An 18923-nucleotide genomic window follows, 5' to 3' on the forward strand; every position below is an offset into this window, starting at 1 on the left:
TATTAGTTTCAATTTTCATTCCTGGTTCAAATGTGGAAAATTCAAACCAGAAATATTATTTGTCCAACACTGTTAATTAAAACATTCTGTGTCTGTGAGTTACACTTTCTATGAGTTACAGTTTCGGAGACCAAAAATAACAATGGTTAAAGAGAGTACATTTTCAGGAAAGTAGAGTTTGTTATTTAAAAAGTAAGAGCAGAAATTTTGACATATTTTTGCAAATAGATCATACTATTTGAAACTGTATAGTTATGGTTCTGAATGTGAATGTAATATCTTACATATAAAAATAGTTATTTCATACAGAATTATCCTTTAGTGGAAACTATGATTTGGAAATATTATTATCAATATTGTTATTATTCTAATAATAATAATAAATATATTCATTTACTGCCACTAAAGGTACTTGTAATTTTTTAAATAGTGTTATAAATTCAGTCCCATCTAGCACAATGGCAGTGTAAAAGTTTATTTATTACATAAATTCTAGTTTAAGAAATCAACAAAGTTTTGCTGTGTTATACTCCAGTGATTAACAATATTAATGTATTTGATGATGAAAGTAAAATGGGCTCCAATTAAAGCCTAGCATGAAAGGGTTAAACATGTTATACAGGTGATTGTGTACGTTAAAGTATTAGGCTCTCCAATGTAAGAAAAGCAGGTGCAGTGGTCTCCAAGTATTTTGGACAATGATTTGGACAACAGGGTGAAATAAGAACTAGAAAGCTATTCTGGCTTCTAAGTATCACTTATTTGGTAATACTTGTATTTAGAGAATGCGTTCCAAATTTTAAAATACTCAAGATCCTAAATAATTTTTAGTTGCCTTTCCATTCTCTGATTAGAAGATTAATCTTGTCAATGTAGAAAGTTACCACTTTTACTAAAATGAGTACCTTGCTGAGGCATTATTGACATCATGTTTCATTAATAATAGGGGATGTGTTTGCAGAAAGTTATGATAGACTCATAGTGGTCCCTTTTCAATGCCTTGGCACATTTGTAACTAAAGGCAAGTGTTGAAAAGATGGTTCGCTGAATCCAACATACTGGCTGAACTCAAAGTACTGTCTGTTAACTGAACCTATATATGAAATAAATCTTACTTTAGCCTTCACTATAGCATGCTTTGATATAGTAGTCTGCAGAGAATGGCAGTTGCCTGATGGAGTGCCTTCCTGTGTAAGATGCCTGCTCAACTAGAATTTACTTGAAGTATTTATGTGTAGAGTTGCATTTTGATTCCAAGAACTTTACTCTAGTTTTATGGCTACTGCTCTGATTCAAGCTTCTACCAGCTCTTCTTTGGTCTAATGCAATAACCAAACTGATCTCCCTCCATCTTCCCTTGCTCAGTTAGACTTTATTTTCTATTAGCACCAGAGTAATTTTTTAAACTTTATGCCACTCCTGCTCAAAAATTTGTGATTTCCAATTGCAATTAGAAATCAAACCTACATGATCTCTGCACAATCTCCTTCTTCAACTTTGCGCCACCTGACCCTTTCTTTCTGTTCCTCTGAGATGCCACCATGGTTTCTGCTTTGGGTCTTCTGCGTTCCTTGTCCCTCTGTCCTTTCTCCAGCTCTTTGCAAGGCATTCTTCCTTCCAGGATTCACATCTCAGCTCAAATGTCTCCTTTCTGGGTCAGTCTACCCCGTAACTCTGTCTTGATACACTCTTGCACTGTCTTCAAAATACTTCCCATTTTGTGTCATTAACTTGTTAGTTTCTCCTAATGAAAACATAAACTCCATGAGTATAAGAACATTTTTCCCTAAGAGGCTGCCTGGAGGAAAAGCAGAATCCAATAAATATTTGTTTTATGAATGAATCTTCAAAATCAGTATCATTTTTTTTCTTTTGACTGGGAACTATCACTTTTGGCAAAGCCCTGAAGTCTCTTAAGGGGCCTCTTGACTCTACATTAACAAAGAATTTTTTTAAAACTAGGATGAAAATCATCCATTTTTTGTTTATATTTTATTCATTTCAAAATTTTAAAATACATGGGTAAAATTCTATATTGTGAGTTTAGGGGAAACATCAAAATGCCTGTTCTGCATTCAAATCTACCTATAAGGGAAATGCTATTCCTCTAGGGTTTTGAAGTGTGTTAATTACTATTTTCATTTAAGTGTTTACATGACACAGATTCTGATCATCACTGAATTTGCAAACAACACTTAGTGAAGAGGAGGTGGCAAAAGGCTATGTCTTGCTTCATTGTAGTAGAATAATATTTAGCCCTCCTGTCATTTAAAACATAGACCAGGCAGTCCACACAGGTCTTTATGCTGGAAATGGAAATGACATGAGTTGGATTCTAACCATGCCCTGACTTCATAGTCTCTGTTGTAGTCATTGATTTAGACACAGCTGAAAACTGTACACAAGCCTCTCTCTGGTTCTTTGAGCATTGCTCAGACAACAGGGAATGTGTGCAAGGATCAGATGCCCACTAGACCCATATCCATGTTCCCAGCACCTCACATAGTCCCTGGTGATGGATAAAAAAATGAACAAATAAACAGATCTAAAGGTAAGAATTGATCAGACTAACACATTATCAGTCATCAACAAACTAAAAAGTTTTATTCTAAAATTCATTTCTAAGCCAACCATTTTTCTTTTGGACAGTATGTCCCTGATCCTGATGTTAGCTAATTAGGCCCATTAAAAAAATTAAATTTTGCATTTGTTCTTTCATCAACATTTATTAAACGCTTTCTACTGTGCTAGGCAGTATGAATGCAATGTGGTGGGGGCATACATAGACCTGCCCTCATAGAACATGTGGTCATCTAGGGAGAAAAAGTGTGACCAACGTCACTCAGGTATATAATTACAAACTGTGATAAGTGCATTTCAAGAAGCTTGTGAGATTGTATGGCAAGGATGCGTGACTTCGTCTGAGTCAAAAAAGATTTTGACAAGGTGACTTTTGAGTTGAGATTGGGAAAATGATTAAGCATTAAAGTGAGGAGTTTGGGGAGGGTTGTATTTACGGGGAGAGAAAATCATAAACAGTCTTGAGGTGGGAGGTAAAGTGAAATACTGAAAGAAATGGAATAATAACAGTGTGGCTGGAGATGATTCAGTGAGGGAGAGAGACTGGCATACGAAGGGACTGAAGAGCTAGGCAAGAGATGGACCATGGGGGCGGGGGCGGGGTTTTGTAAGCATTGCTAACAAATATTGGTATTTTTTTATGTCAGAATTGAGGTACTTACTGTTGTTCCTGTAACATGTTGGATGTGGAATCAAATGCAAGACTTCTGCTGGAGACTTGGAATATCTCTCAGGCAATGACAGCAGTGGGAAAGGAACCAGCTGATGGCATCTGACCACATAATGCTACCATTTCCTGGCATGCATAATAAAAATCTATTATGAAACATATGTTTGATACACACACTAGAGGCTTGAGATGGGGGAACACTAAGTTTGTCACTGAAAAAAGAATTGTTTAATGATGCAATAAGCAATTGCAAATGGAATTCATAATCTTAAAGTCTTATCATAAAATGACTCTCAATACCAAATAGTAATTTTATAGAATTTTCTCTTTGCTACATAAACTGAGATTCAGTGAGCATATCCTTTTTTTTTTTTTGATGTGTTTAATTTATAGAAGCATAGAACTCAAGCATTCGGTTTTACTGTGACCCTCAAAGTCCCCTATGAATTTACTACTTGATGTTGGTCCTTGGACCAACATCATTAACTAGGAACACATTAGAAAGTCAGGACCTCAGAATCTCCACTCCCACCCAGAGCCACTGAATTAGAATCTGCATTTTAAAAAGATCTCCATGTGATTTGTTTCCACATTGGGAAGGATTGCCTTAGACCTTTACTCCTGTCCAGTGTAGGAAGCTCTATTTGAATAACTGAAAGGGTTAAGTGGGTGTAGGATGTTTTTGCTCAAGTTTATTAAACTTTAATACTTTGCTCTCTCAATAATTAGTTGTAAGTGTTCTAAGAATCAAATTGGAAGAGTTTGGCAAATCAACATTTTAAAAAATTCCTATTCCTTAAGCTTTTCTTCTCCATCCCCTTTAATAGGCACATTATTTCTACATCCCTATTTAAAATGAACAATGTAATATACACAAATATATTTTACTGTCTTCCTGGAAGAGGAACAATGTTATTTCTGGAGTCAAATATTGAACAGTGTATTTGTGATAGAAATGAAAAATGTTGTCATAAACATGATCAGAGGGCTTAAGCACAAGAAGGCTCCTTTTCATTCTTCTTAGGGATAGATAACTGTTTTGTAAAGCAAAGTTTGTTAATGTTCTTTTTAATTTGGCAAAACAAAGTCCCAGAGCTGGGGCCGAACCAGATTTTGAGCCAAAAATTTAAGATATTTCACATCAAAATGAATTTGGATTTGTTATCCTGGTCCTTATATTTGTGCTCTATTTGCTGCTGAACAAATTATTACAGACTCAATGGTTTACAACAACACAACTTTATTATCTTACAATTCTGTAACTTAGAAAGCCAACACAGGTCTCAGGGGACTGGAGTCAAGATGTCAAGAGGGCTGAGTCCCATTCTGAAAGTTCAAGGGGAGAATGCATTTTCTTGCCCTTGCCAGCATCGTGGGGCTCCAGCATTCCTTGATTGTGGCCCCTTTCATCTGGAAAGCCAGCAGTGGCTGGTGGAGTCTTACTGAAATTGCTGCCTCCCTCTTCACTTTTAAAGACACTTGTGGTTACACTGAATCCACCTGGATGATCCAGGCTCCTCTCCCCATTGTGAGGTCAGCTGACTTGCAATCGTAATTGCCCTTTGCCACATATTCATAGGTTCTGAGGATTAAGCCATGGACACCTTGGAGGAACCATTATTCCACCTACTATACTCCTTGTGGAGAGGAGTGAGTGGCATGACTTGGGGAGAAAAGCAGAGAAGGAATTCTGGAGAGAGATAAGGATTGGGCAGCCCCTGTAAAGGGTGGCAGGCCGTTTTCTCATGAGAAAGATACCCAGTCAGAGTTTTTCTAGAAGTAAAAATTGATAGTCTGATTGTCATTGAGATTTTTAACTGGTTTATATGACGGTTTTTAGTACTCCACTTTGCTCTGATTCCTGTTTCACACATTTCTGCTTTTCCCCATCAAACGCTAACATGTAATTAAAAAGCTGTTACTTGGGGTGACTTTTTGGAATGGAGAAAGAGGCTGAGTGAAGCCATGTTCACGGAGCCTGGAGTAAAGCCAAGCTCAAAATAACAGCTGCAGAGAGATGATTAGAAAAAATGGCGAGTCAAGCCAGGAGCAGAAACTGACAGCAAGAAAGGACAGGAGGATCACCTCCACACCCAGGCCCTGCCACTCACGGTTTTCAGAGGTGTGCCCAGGGCCATTCATTTCAACTCAGCAGAAGTGGTTGCTGATTTAACAAATGCAGATGAAGTTCCTCAAGTGTGTAAGGCTCTGTGATACAAAGGCACATAAAATATGCCTCTATCTTCAAAGTGTTTGCTGTCTAAACAAGAAGACTGACGAATAAATGACTATTACAGGACAAAATGTGCATAGAGGAGCATCTGAGAGCAAGGAGGAGAAACTAGCAAAGCAGAATGCACCTGCCAAAGAAGGTTGAGCTGTGTCTGGCAACGAGACTAGGAGATACGTGTATATGGAGGGAGGAAGTTGTGGGGGTGCATTTCAGAAACAGCAAGTAGCAACGTGTACACATGTGCAGTCCTGATATAGATACAGCAATATACTCCAATGTTATCTTTGTCACCCACTAATTCCTTCTCACTTCTGTCAAGATGGGGTAGAGTTTCTCTTCCTGTAAAAATGAAACCCATCTGACTTTATCTACTCCTGCCACCTAAGGGTCTCTCAGCCGCATGGGTTATTATCCTTTTCCCCTCTTGAGTCTTCCTTCTTTCCCTCTCTTCTGGCTCCTTCTTTCCTTTTCTTAGAGAAGTTCTCTAATGTTTCCCAAGTTTGATAATTCTGTAATCTCTCAGCCCCAAATCTCCAAGCTGTTACTCCCTCCTCTCTCTTTCCTTCCCTGTCAAACTTCATGAAAGGGTTCTCTACACTAGATTTTTCTGCTTTCCAGTATCTTGTTTACCTCCAACTCTTAGCTATTTGAGTTCCCTGCAAACCTGCCTAAAACTGCTCTCATCGAAGATGCCAACTTTTTTGTTGAAATCAAATGGTGTTTGTTAGTCACTAATTTTCTGAACTCTCTGACACATCTGACACTGTGGGGAACTTCCTTCTGGAAGCACTCTCTTCTTTCCTCTTCAGGCATGACAAGATCCCAACGCCCCACTTCCCTGGCCAAGCCTACATCTCTGTTTCAGCTTCCTCTTTCTCCTCCTCTCCGGTCAGAATTGGTGTCCTAATGTAAATTTATAGATTTTTAGTTTGAAGTGTATTCAATGAAATAGATTTCTTATTGAAAAAAATATCTGTATGTCTCAGAATACACTTTAGTAGGATTCAACTTTAAAAGTTTGCTTCAAATAGACAAGTATTGCTATAGAGGGTTGACATTGTAATTAGAAAAATAAGTGAAGTCTACAGAGATTACAAATAGCTCTGTTATAAGAAACAGAGTACGAGAAATATGATGACTCATGCTTGTCCCCAGGCACATCATCTCCCAGACATTTCTGTTACTGCTGTGGTAAGAAAGCAAATATGCCAACCTGATTTGAAAAATTCTGTTCAAGAGTGTAGGAACAGGACAGTGCAGTGCAGAGAAGAGAGAAGAAAGTAAGTGTGGTTATGGACTTTACTTTGAAGCACTTAGTGAGTGGCATAAGGATAATCAAAAGTAACGAGTTAACAATATTTTCATAAAACTCCTATTTCATGATATTTTTTAAATGGAGGCAATTTTTCAGAAGAAAAAATTAAATTATCAACTTCAAATAAACTGCCATCTCTATCTCCTCTCCAATGATTGAAGTTGATTTTTTTTTTTAATTGGAAACATCCTTTGAAAAAGTTGTGAGTATTTTTCTGGTGTTGAGAAATATTTCACTCCTCACAAGGCTCTACCACAGCCCTCTGCCCACACAAAAAGTGGTTTTGAAATAAGAGTTTATTTTCTTAAGAAAAATAAAATGTTTATACAGAGCTAGCCAAAGCAAGAATCTGCAGATTGAATAAATTAAATGGTTGGGGCTATTAGAACTCCACAGTGTCTTGAACAGAATCCAGTAAGAATGAAAGGAGACCCAAGACTTGGGCAATGCAGTAATCCCTGATGGTTAGAGAGCTAGTCCATATGTGCTACAGAAACTTGATTTTGCAGACACATTCTTGTAGGGGGAGACACAATAGTCAAATGGTATATTAGTGTTTATATTTTGATGTGAATTCTATGGAAACATAGCAATCACAAGACAGATAAGTGGCATTTTGCCTAACTGAAGTAGCCCCCAAAATGTGTTGGTACATTACAGCTGATTTGTAAAAAGTTGTAAAAAAGTTACCACGTTTTTAATGTTCCAGATCAATTCACTATTTTCCAAAAACACTGGCTCTTTTGAAGTTGAATAATTATACCCTAACTTATAAGTATGAATTCTTTTTATGTCTGGCTCAAACTAAGACTTTTCCTTTGTGATTTATAGTGGAAGAAATTTTAGAGGAGGGCTCAGTTCTGGAGTCAACTTGTGATGTGAAAAAAATGTGTATTGTCAATGTTGTCCTTGAAAATCCCTAAAATTTCTTGCAAAATACAGTCCATGACATTTCTAGGCCACATTAAAATATAATCTACCATCTTTAGAGTCCAATAGAGTCAGTTTCCCTTAACCCTGGATCAGACTTTTGTTCCAATAACAGAATTTGCCTCAGCTTGGGTCCACAATTTAAATATTTATATTTATATTTATATTTATATTTCAAATATTATAATCACAATTTGCTAGGGGAGATGCTTCCACTATGAAAGATCCATGAAAACAATTGGTAAAATCTCCCAAAATATTTGTTTTTTGGCCTAATTGGTTCAGTATGTGTTAGTTTGCTAGGACTGTCGTTAAAAAGTACCATAGATCAGGCAGCTTAAACAGCAGAAATGTGTTTTCTCACAGTTCTGGAGGCTAGGAATTTAAGATCAAGGTGTCGGCAGGGTTGGTTTCTTCAGAAGCCGTTCTCCTTGGCTTGTGTGTGACCCTCTTTTCCCTGTGTCTTCATATAGTCTTCCCTTGTATATATCTGTGTCCTAAGCTCCTTTTCTTGTAAGCACACCAGTCATGTTAGATTTCAGCCTTAATTGCTCCCCAAAGACCCTATCTCCAAATGCAGTCCCATTCTGAGATACTGGCAGTTCGGACTTTACTATGTGGATTTGAGGGGTACACAATTCAGTTCATAACACAGTAGAATTTAATTATATTGTGTCTGATGACACTAAATATATTTTCTGAAGCACTAAAAGATCAGGTAGCCTAGGTATCAAAGAGGTCATTTCTGTGATCTGTGTAAAAAGGCCAACCACCACTGCCATCATGCCTAACTCCACCACTGCTACCACAAACACCACTGTCATCACTACCTCATCACCACCATTTTCTCCATCAACACAACATGACCACCACTTCCAGTACCATCACTATCACCATCACCCCAATTTCTCTCTCATAATTATTCTAGACAATTCACTGTTGAATTCTAAGAGAACCCCAAATAGGGGTTTGAACCAAATGTTTGATCAAGTCAAAAACTTTCCATGGAATAGATCAGACACATCAGATCCTCAAATTGAATTCTAAAATAATACAGATACAGGCATACTATTTTTTATGGTGCTTTGCAGATATGACATTTTTTACAAATTTAAAGTTTCCAGCAACACTGTCAAGCACGTCTGTGGGCACCATTTTGCTCACTTCCTGTCGATGTGTCACATTTTTGTAATTCTCATGATATTTTAAATCCTCCACCAGCAAAAAGATTGTGACTCGCTGAAGGTTCAGATGACGGTTAGCATTCTTCAGCAATAAAATATTTTTTTAAATTTAGGTATGTACATTTGTACAGACATAATGCTATTGCACACTTCATAGACTACAGTATAGCATAAATGTAACTTTCATATGCACTGGGAGACAAAAAACTCATGTGACTCCCTTTATTGTGATATTTCCTTTATGGTGGTGGTCTGGAACCGAACCCACGATATATACAACGTATGCCTGTAACATCTCTTGTTTAGAGACAGCTTTTTCAAATATGATGCTAATAACATAAATCATAAAGGAAAATACTAATAGATTCAATGACATAATAGCCAGGTTCCTTAGTATGTCAGAAATACCACGTACAAAATTAAAACACCCACAAAAGCCTAGGGAATTGTTTGTAACACATGTGTTACAAAGAAATAATAAAGTGCTTTTATAAGTAAGGATAACTAGTGCTACCATTTATTGATATGAAAAAGCCTTGGACATAATCAGGTTTGGGAGAAAAACAAAGAATTTTATTTAGGGAGTGTTAGACTTGAGATGCCTGTACAATATACAAGAGATGTTATGTAGATAATTATATATCATATGTTCATAACTAAAAAGGCAATTTTTTTGCTTTTATAAGATTTTATAGATTTTACTCTTAATATGCAATATAAATCTTGATTTTTGGTTTTTAAGAATATGTTTCCAGGTGCATCTCTCAAAGATTGTTCTCATCTCCTTGACGCAATGAAAAATGCTAGATATAGTTTTGTCCTCTTCTCTTTTTCAAAGTATTATAATATCAATGACTTTATTTATCATATATCTTAATCTAATAAAGGAAAAAAGTTTATAAATGTCAGAAACTTGGTTTTGGAACATTTCCAGTAGTTTTTTAATTCAATCAGAAATTTGTGGATTTTGAAAAAGAAAGACAACAGTTTGAACTCAGAGCTTGCTGGTGAGGGAATTTCTGCTGAGGGAAAGATAAGAGACAGGGAAAGTGACTGCTGAATGTCCTTGTTGGCCTCAAAAGTTACATTGCCCCAAAGGACACATCAAAATAAAACCAATAGTGATTATTTTGAAACCCAGACAATTACCAATTTTTGCCCAAAACAAACAAAAAAAGGGGAACAAGAAACTATTTTCATGTATAGTAACTATAATTGTACAGCTTCTCAAATAGTCTAAGAAGGGTCTTACATTCAATGGTCAAGGCATTTTTTAAATTGGTAATTATTTTCATTTAAAGAGAATGTTTCCTTTCTTTTTAAATACAAATACTGTATGATTTCACTCAAACATGGAATCCAAAAACAAAACAAAACGAAAGAAATGAGCAAATGTATCAAAGAAGAGCTAGAGTTATAGATACAGAGAACAAACAGGTGTTTGCCAGAGGGGAGAGGAGAAATAGGTGAGGGAGATTAAGAGGTACAAACTATAAAGATAGATAAGTAAACAGAAGATTTTTCTATTTTCAAGTATTTATCACAAAAGAATGTACTGCTGTACACAAATGTCATACATATTTGAAGTGGCAGTGATAGTCATTAACATGGCATTTCTCTTTACAGTTCCTTCAAAATATTTCTCAATTCCACAAAGCCATTCTCTAGTGTTGCCATGAAGTAGACACTGTAGATTTTAGGTAGCAAAGACTATTTCTGAAACCAATGTTAAGTCAAAGAAATATAAAACATGGCATGACATTAAACTTCTGAACGTATATTAAGAATAAACAGCTAGGATATGTTTCCTACTATTTCATGGAAGAAATAAAGACCTGCAAAGGCTGAACTTTGGTTGTGTAATATTCTATGCACTGTATAGATGTGCAATTTAATTTAAGCAGACACACACTGTGCCCTATTTCCTATATCCATCCTTTTCCACCCCTAACAATGTGCTACCTTTTACAAGTTATAGAGACGAGTCTAAATCATATCACAGAGTCCAGGGAAGAGTTAATGTAATGCACTGATGTAAAATGCGAGGAGAAAAAAGTCCCTTTCAATCTCCTCAAAAGCAAAATATATATAAATATACATATATCTCTGAAAATGTTTTTTTGCCAAGAAGACTCTCCTAAATGTGCTGAGGCTGGAATTAGACCAGCAGTCACAGGTGTCCCTGCTGGCTTCTGTGCAGCTTTCCCTTGTTTAGTTGCAGTAGTAGGTGCAGGTTCAGAAGATGCCAGCCTTGATGCTGGAGCCTTGGGTACAGGTGCAGAAGAGGGAGCCAAAGCCAGGACAGAGGCTGGTACTCGAGCCACAGCTGCTGCTGGGGATGAACCAACCACAGCAGTGGTGGCTGGATTTGATCACTGGGTGGCATGTAGCCGGGGCTGGTGTTGTCAGCGCTTTGGGATTTGTCACCATAACTATTGTGAATTTCCCTCATTATGATTGCATTCTTTGAGGGCTGTATCATCATAAAGTGTTTTGTCTGCAAAAATTAAGTTTTGTCCCATTACCCAAAATACATCATTCACCTTCAGTGCTTTTACTACAAAGCTGCAGACAACCCAAAGGGTCTGCTCACCTGCACTAAGCTGAATTCTGGAACCCAAGCCCTCACTGAGCCTGGAGCCCACAGCCCACATCACATCCCCAGGGCCAGACTCCTGCCCCCTCCCCCCACTCCACGTCACAGTCCACTGTCCAGGCTTCTAGAAACCCTTCCTTTCCCCAGACCCACTGCCACACACAGCCCAAATTATCTTTTAAATGACTAAATAGAATGAGTGTGTCTTGGTTTAAAAAGGAAAAGGAAGAAAAAAATTCCTACGCTTGTATGTTAGTTCTCATCCCTTTAAAACAAGAGAAATTTATAGCCAAAGAGGTATAGTTCATACTGAAGAGATTATATCATACTATATTTTTAAAAACACATTTTTAACTACTAAAAATGGTTTTAAAACCATCTTTCTGTTTTTGGCATTAGTACTCAGCAAATAATAAGACCCAAATGTATGCAGTGAAGAGGCTTGAGGAGGAACAGACTTAATCAAGAGGTCAATTTTGAACAATCTATGTGTGAACAACTTGTAGATATCCATGTGGAATTGTTTGTTGAGCAGGCAGATATTAATTTTAGAATTTTTATAAAGATAGCATGAAAGCTGTGGGACTAAATGACATTATCTGAAAAGTGAATATACAGAGAGAGAGAAAAAATTCTCTGGGGTAGACTGACCTAGAAACTATCAAGGCAAAGCAGAACTGTGCTCCACAAAGGAGTTTGGGAAGTAGTGGCCAGTGAGACAGAAGAAAATCAAGAGTAAGGAGGGTCCCGACATGGAGCGAAGAAAAGTATTTCAGGAAGGAAGGGATGATCGTTTGTAACAAAAACTCTTTGTGGGCCAAAAGCTAATAGGTAAGGTCATATCACAACTGAGAATTGGCTATTGGATTTGGCTGCATGGAGGTAACTGTTGACCTTGAACAACAGTTCTTCTGGAGAGAAAGAGACAGGAGGCAGATTGGAGGAGGGTCAAGGGAGTGTGGGGAAACAGGAATTGTAGACAATGAGAGAACTGTTCTTAAGAAGTTTGGCTGTAAGGTGGAACAGAGAAATGGAAAATGTTGCTGAAGGACCTGAGGAATCAAGGTGAGTTTGTTGCTCTTTGTTATTTTCTTCCCCTTTTTTGTGGAAGAGAGAGGGGACAATTGCAGGAGTGAAGTCTTCGAGCAGATGAGAGGTGATGGGAGGCAGTACACAAAAGGAGGAGCTGACCTTAGGACCAAGGACAACCCATCATGTTGAACTACAGGAGGGAATGCACGATATATGATTACAGATACAGGTTGTAAGATTGGTATTTTTCTATGAAATAAGAAACAAGGCCATCAGTTAAAAATGAGGAGGAGTGGGGAGATGTGGGAGGTGTTTGCAGAGAGGAGAATGTGTGAAAGAGTTATGAGAGACAGGGAGATAGAACTGCCTTGAAGAAATCTCACAAAATCTCCTCTTAGGCAAGTCAGATACCTATACAGGGAGTTCAGACTGATAAAATAGTTTGGGGCCTTTTTGTAGAGTTTCATTCCATTGGAAGAAATGAGAACTCCCAATCAGTAGCCATTCTCCAGGAACTGCGCCCAGAAGTACCAGGCTTCAAAATTTACCTTCTTCATCATCCCACAGAATTTCAGGGGTTGAGTTTACTACAACTAAGAAGACAGCTTCATTTGCATTTATTTCTACTTAAGCCTATACTTAGAGAGCAGTTCAAGAAATCATCAAGGTAATTGAGTTATATAGAGGCACCCTGCTTCCAAGATACGCTGATTGAAACCACAGCCTTTGACAAAATGGTCCCATCTCTGACACACACTGGCCTGCTAAGTGAGACAAAGTATCAAATTATCATAGAGCCATTCAAATGAGGAAATCCTTCATTATAATCTACCAAAATAAAGATCATTTAAACTTGGATAATGTTGGTGGTTTGTTACAACCTGTGTCAGTGACCACCTCATACTAACAAAAATAAAAGATAAAATTTTTTTTTTATTTGTAATGTTAGGAAGAAAAGAAATTTTCTTCCCTCCTTCTCTTGAAGGTTCTTGGCTGAATTTCTGTAACAAAAGACAGATTAACAAGGGAAAATCATACAAATTTATTTCAGTTTTATGTGACACAAAAACTTCATAAGAAAGTGAAAACCCAAATAAGCAGTTAAACATGAGTGTTTTTATGCTGGATATGATGAAGAGTGACAAGCTGTGGGAAAATGTGATAGGAAGGGTATGAGCTAAGTGTGGTAGACTGGAGGAAACTTAACGAGACCTGTTCATTTACCTTCAGGGATAAGGATGCTCCTTTACTCCAGGAATAGCAAGGGCACCTTTTACATGAGAGTCTTATGAGCTGCTTCAGATGAGAAGTCTGGAGAGTACTTCCAGCGCCTGTTGTTTCTCCAATTCCTTTAACTTAAAATATTCAATATGCCACAGTGCCACATTTTGGGGTAGTGTGTTCTGAATCCCGTTAGTAACAATACTTTCCCTTTATTCCAGAAAATCTTCAATAATAAAAAAAAAACCCTGAGATTGTGGCACTAAATGTGATTTTTCAAGTATTTTAGATTAAGAAACCAAAACAAACAGTTTTATAAATATGTAGTGAAATGCTGAACTCAATAAAAGTTTTCAGATACCATGAGTTATTTAAAGTAATATATTAATACCAAAAAACTGACAGAATAAATTAAGAACAAGCATTACTCTTGATAAATGGGAGTGTAAACAATGTAACCTCTGAGAAAGAGTTCATGAAATGGCAATGATTGCTGTAACTACACTTATTAACTGAGGAGCAACTGTTTCATAAATTAAATAACTGAAAACAATTTTCACTGTGTCACTGTTGAGACAGTGAAAGTTGACAAAAACATAAAACATTAAACGTCAACTAATGCTAAACATTGACAGCTTTTTAAAATTTTTTACTTTTAAAATGTACTTAAATGACAAGATATTTAGTTCTAAGAGAATAGTTTTCAATCTTGGAATTAACTATTACATGTGCCTACAAGTTTAGAAATATACAATTAGAAATAACTTAGGCTTCTGGGTTCAGCTTTCACAAGCAAAAAACTTGGAAGTTGTCACTGGTGGCCTTACAACAAGAAAAAACTGGACCAACTGGAAGTTCATGACTATTCTTGAATCCATCAGAGAACTGAAGTAGCAGGGCAAATTGCTAGGCAGAAATCTTAAGAGACAAGTTCATCCAGAGCGACACAGATGAGACTTGCTGACCTGGAGCAGAAGTGGCTGGAGCCATAAACTGGTAGGAACACTGAAAAGGTAATTTTGGTGAATGGCTGAAAGTACAACGTGGACTAAGATAGGAGTGAGAAACTTCAGGGGCTGCAGTCTTAAGAGGTGCCCCACATTTTCATGGGCTTTAGTCTGGTGCCTGCACTAGGTTCTCACTGTGACAATACAAGAAAGATCCCCATGGCTTTGGCGGGGAAAGGAAGAATAATCATTGTGAAATAAACCAATGGTTTTCACTATAACGAAGGATACTGTCCTGGGGAAAGGACTTTTCAGATTCTTATCCCAGCTGGTGAAAGGGAATTCCTCCCACTCTGTCCCCCTCCAGACTTCCTGTTTCACCTAAAGAAGGAAAACAAAAACAAAGTCAACAGGAATCAGAGTTTTAAGGACATAGATTTGAAAGGTGCAGCAAGGGAAGGAGTAGAGGGCAGTGGGCAGGGGAAGCTGTACCATGGAGAAACATCTGCGAAGGTCATGGTCCAAGGACAAGGCCCATGAGAACACTGAAATTTAATTGAAATACGATAGAATGCACCCTCTTTCCCCCACCATGCAATCACACCCACAGGGCTCCAGGAAAACAGCGGCTTACACCTCTGAGTCCTACAAGAAGTAGACTCTCTCTGAGGAGGCATACTCAGGGAAGCCCAGTGTCAAGAGGAAAAACACAGCAAGGACACTAGAGGAATTTGAATCTTCTAGAACCTATTGCTACAGCAAAAACTAACACGAATCTTCACACTAAAGTCCTATTTAGTTCAGTTCTAATTATTCATACATATCAAATTCACCTTTTAACATAAAATTACAAGGCCTGCCAAAGGCAAGAAAAAACACAGTCCGAAGTGACAAACAATAGAACCAGACTCAGAGAGGACAAAGATTTGGGGATTGTCAGATGGGGAATTGAAAATAACTATGGTTAGCTTTTTTACACTACTCAGAGAGAGGTACATACACACAGCACTGTCCAAGGTTCCTATTGTAATTTACAGGGAAAATTTCACAATGTCCAGAGTCCCTGATGTCCTACAAATGAAAGAGGCAAATGTCCTCAAACTCCTTGCAGCAGGAACCCACTTAGGTGGCATCAACATTGGCTTCCTAATAGAACAGTACATCATAAAAGGCAAAGGGATGGCATCGATGCCATAAATCTGAAGAAAACCTGAGAGAAGACTCTGTTTGTGCCGTTGTTGCCTTGGAAAGCCCAGCTGATTTCAGTGCCATTGCATCCAGGAACATTGGCCAACGAGCTGGGCTGAAGCTTGCTGCTGCCATCGGAGCCACTCTGATGGCTGATTACTCCACTCCTGGAACCTGGACTCAGATCCAGGCAGCCTTCCTGGAGCTGAGACTTCTGGTGGTTTACTGATCCCAGTACTGACCACCAGCATCTCCCAGAAGTGTCTCCCACCTACCACTGTGCTGTGTCACACAGACTGTCCTCTGTGCTATGTGGACCTTGTCATCCATGCAGCAAACAGGGAGCTCAGTTAGCTGGTCTGACATGGTGGATGCTGGCCTGGGAAGTTCTGCACATGCATGGCACCACCTCCTGTGAACACCCACAGGAGGTCATGCCTATTCTCTACTTCTAAAGAAATCCTAAAGAGATTGAAAAGGAAGAGCAGGGTGCTGCTGAATAAGGCTGTGACCAAGGAGGAATTTCAGAGTAAATACACTGTTGCAGCTCTTGAGTTCACTGCTACTCAACCCAAGATTGCAGGCTGGTCCAAAGGTGCAGGTGCCCTCTACCTACTCAGTAGTTTTCTACTGAAGACTTGTCTGCAGCTCCCACTACTCAGGCCACTGAATGAGGAGGAGCAACCACTGAGTGGTCTTAGGCTGTTCATCCACAGACCCTTAAACAGAAGGTGGAAATAAGGTTGATGGAAAATAAACAGTTTCTAAAAAAATTTTTTTAAATAAACAAGGTAACTATGATTAATACTGTAAGGGTCCTAATGGAAAAAGTGGGCAACATGCAAGAATAGATGGGCAATGTAAGCAGAAAAATGGAAAATCTAAGAAAGAATCAAAAGAACATGGAAGAAGTCAAAAAATACAATAATAGAAATAAAGAATGCTTTCTATGGGCTCATCAGTAGATGTGACACACGACCAAGGAAGGAATCAGTGACCTTGAAGATGGATCAATAGAAATAGTTTAATTAAACAATGTAAGGGTTGGAAGAGACATTAAAAGTTACCTGGTGTATCTTCTCATTTTCATTCTGAAAAATTGGATTAAAAATACATTCTCTCTTCTGATGGGATGCCAATGGTATAAATAATTAACTCTTACCATCAAGACTATTGCAAATCAAAGCATATCATTTTGACACATAGATGAAACAACTTTAGGCATTTAAATACCATTGGCTTCTAAAGAGCAATGCAACCCACTAGTTATATAAATTTATGATTTAATTTGGAGAATTAGAACAGCATTCTATATTTACCCCACTTGTTGCATATTATTGTGACCAATTCTTTTTAACACATTTGCATTGTTATTCTTTTACTACATGGCCTACATTCTTCATGCTGTATTTTTCATACTTGTCTACTGCTACTTTGGTCCTTTCTGGCATTAAGGATCAGTTGTCAAACATTGGAACTGAAAGGTCTTATTCATGGCCTTGCCTCTTTGGACTCCAATATTTAACGTCACTCAGTCAGTGTTCAATTTCAGTCCAGCTGTTTGTGTTTGCACATTTAGGTAACTTGCTTCCAAATATTCATGACACTGAGCTATTGAAGGTCAAGTTACAGTGAAGTGAACTTTTTATATATTGTAATGTCAGAACATGAATAGTGCAGCCGTTTCTTAAGATTATGAGCTTTCCCTGGTTTCACTGAATGAAATTGGTATTTAAGCTCATATTCTCATATTTCATATACTCACATGTGAAGTTCTGTGCCGGTGTAGAGGTGGCTAAGAAGAGGTGGCCCCTGTCTTCAAGGCATGATCAAGCTGTAACTGTGGTATTAGATTCACCTTGGTAGCTTTTTTAAAACTTCTGTCACTCAGTCTTGTTTGAGTTGAGGTCCAGGTATATAATATTTAAGAGCTCCTCAGATGCTTTTAATGTGCCATCAGGAGTAGAATTACTGAACTATATAGTGAGAAAATATCATGCAAATAGATTTGAAAGTGGTAGATAAGAATGTCACATGCACGCACACACACACACACACACACACATACACACACACGAGATTTCAGAGGATGAGGAGCTTATATCCAATGGAGAAATCAGCAACAAAGGTTTCTGAGCTTAAAGGGCTGTAAAGACTTTGGAGAGGAATACCTGACTGAGTGGAGATGAATTTCTAGCTGGGGGACACTAATACTGAAGGAAGGCAAAGAAATGCACTTGAAAATGACCTTGTTGAATGTAGAGAGAGGAGACCAGACCCAGAAGAGAATACTGCAAGGAATTGTGGGAAGTAAGATGAGACAGGGAACAGGGTCCCAAATTGAGAGGACTTTAAAAACTTGAATCCCACACCGCTGTCATTATAAAATATCTCTTAAATAGCTTGTTGTATTACTTACCTCTCCAGAAACTTAAATCCACAATCCTGTTACCCAGCGTCAGTACTAAACATTATTAAAGCTGTTGAAATCCCTGAGCTCCATTCCCTAATCATTACTGTCTCACCCTCTGCAGAGGTAATCCTCATCCTAAATTCAGGATTTATTATTCTCAAACACTTCTTAATACTTACATATATAGGTCCTAATGTTCCTAAAAAATAGAAAATTTTCAAGTTAAAAATATACTGTAAAGTATTGAAAGGAATAAATGTGGCATAATGAAAAAGGCGTTTCAGGAAGTTGAGCCCAGCTGTTACATACAAAATGCTTTCGTGTCAGCTAGAATATTTGGGCTAGAGTATGAAAGCAGGCCTGCAGAGAAAGCAATGGATATCAGGGAATGGGAAGGACATCCTAGTGCCTTCAATATAGACAATGAGGAAGCAGGATGAGCCAAACAAAGATGCACAGCTGTGACCCTGAGAGATCAGAATCATGATGTGGTGTTGACAGGGTCAATGAATTGCTCAGGAAGAACTGGTTTCTGGGAGTGTAGATGTTGTTTTGTGGAATTTGGCCCTATAGACCATCCCCTCATTGATGAAGCACTCTCCTCCTGGCCTTCT

At 38.0% G+C, this 18923-nt stretch overlaps 1 long non-coding RNA gene across 12 annotated transcripts in view; it reads right to left on the bottom strand.

Moving 5' to 3' along the window:
* Positions 1-1352: 1352 nt before the first annotated feature.
* The window catches only part of LOC140698188 (uncharacterized), a 36939-nt gene continuing 19368 nt past the window's right edge, over positions 1353-18923 (bottom strand). For 7 of the 12 annotated variants that reach the window (XR_012075796.1, XR_012075808.1, XR_012075806.1 and 4 more), the window contains 4 exons: positions 18489-18508; positions 17662-17872; positions 15000-15089; positions 10106-10628 (listed from right to left, as the gene is read on the bottom strand). This is a non-coding gene — a long non-coding RNA (uncharacterized lncRNA). Of the gene's footprint in view, positions 1745-3242; positions 3377-10105; positions 10629-13558; positions 13988-14999; positions 15090-16283; positions 16616-17661; positions 17873-18488; positions 18509-18923 lie in introns of those variants that run through there. The other 5 variants (XR_012075817.1, XR_012075801.1, XR_012075819.1 and 2 more) reach the window with 4 other exon arrangements.

The sequence above is a fragment of the Vicugna pacos genome, chromosome 1 (genome assembly GCF_048564905.1).
Source record: "Vicugna pacos chromosome 1, VicPac4, whole genome shotgun sequence".
NCBI classification, from domain to species: Eukaryota; Metazoa; Chordata; class Mammalia; order Artiodactyla; family Camelidae; genus Vicugna; species Vicugna pacos.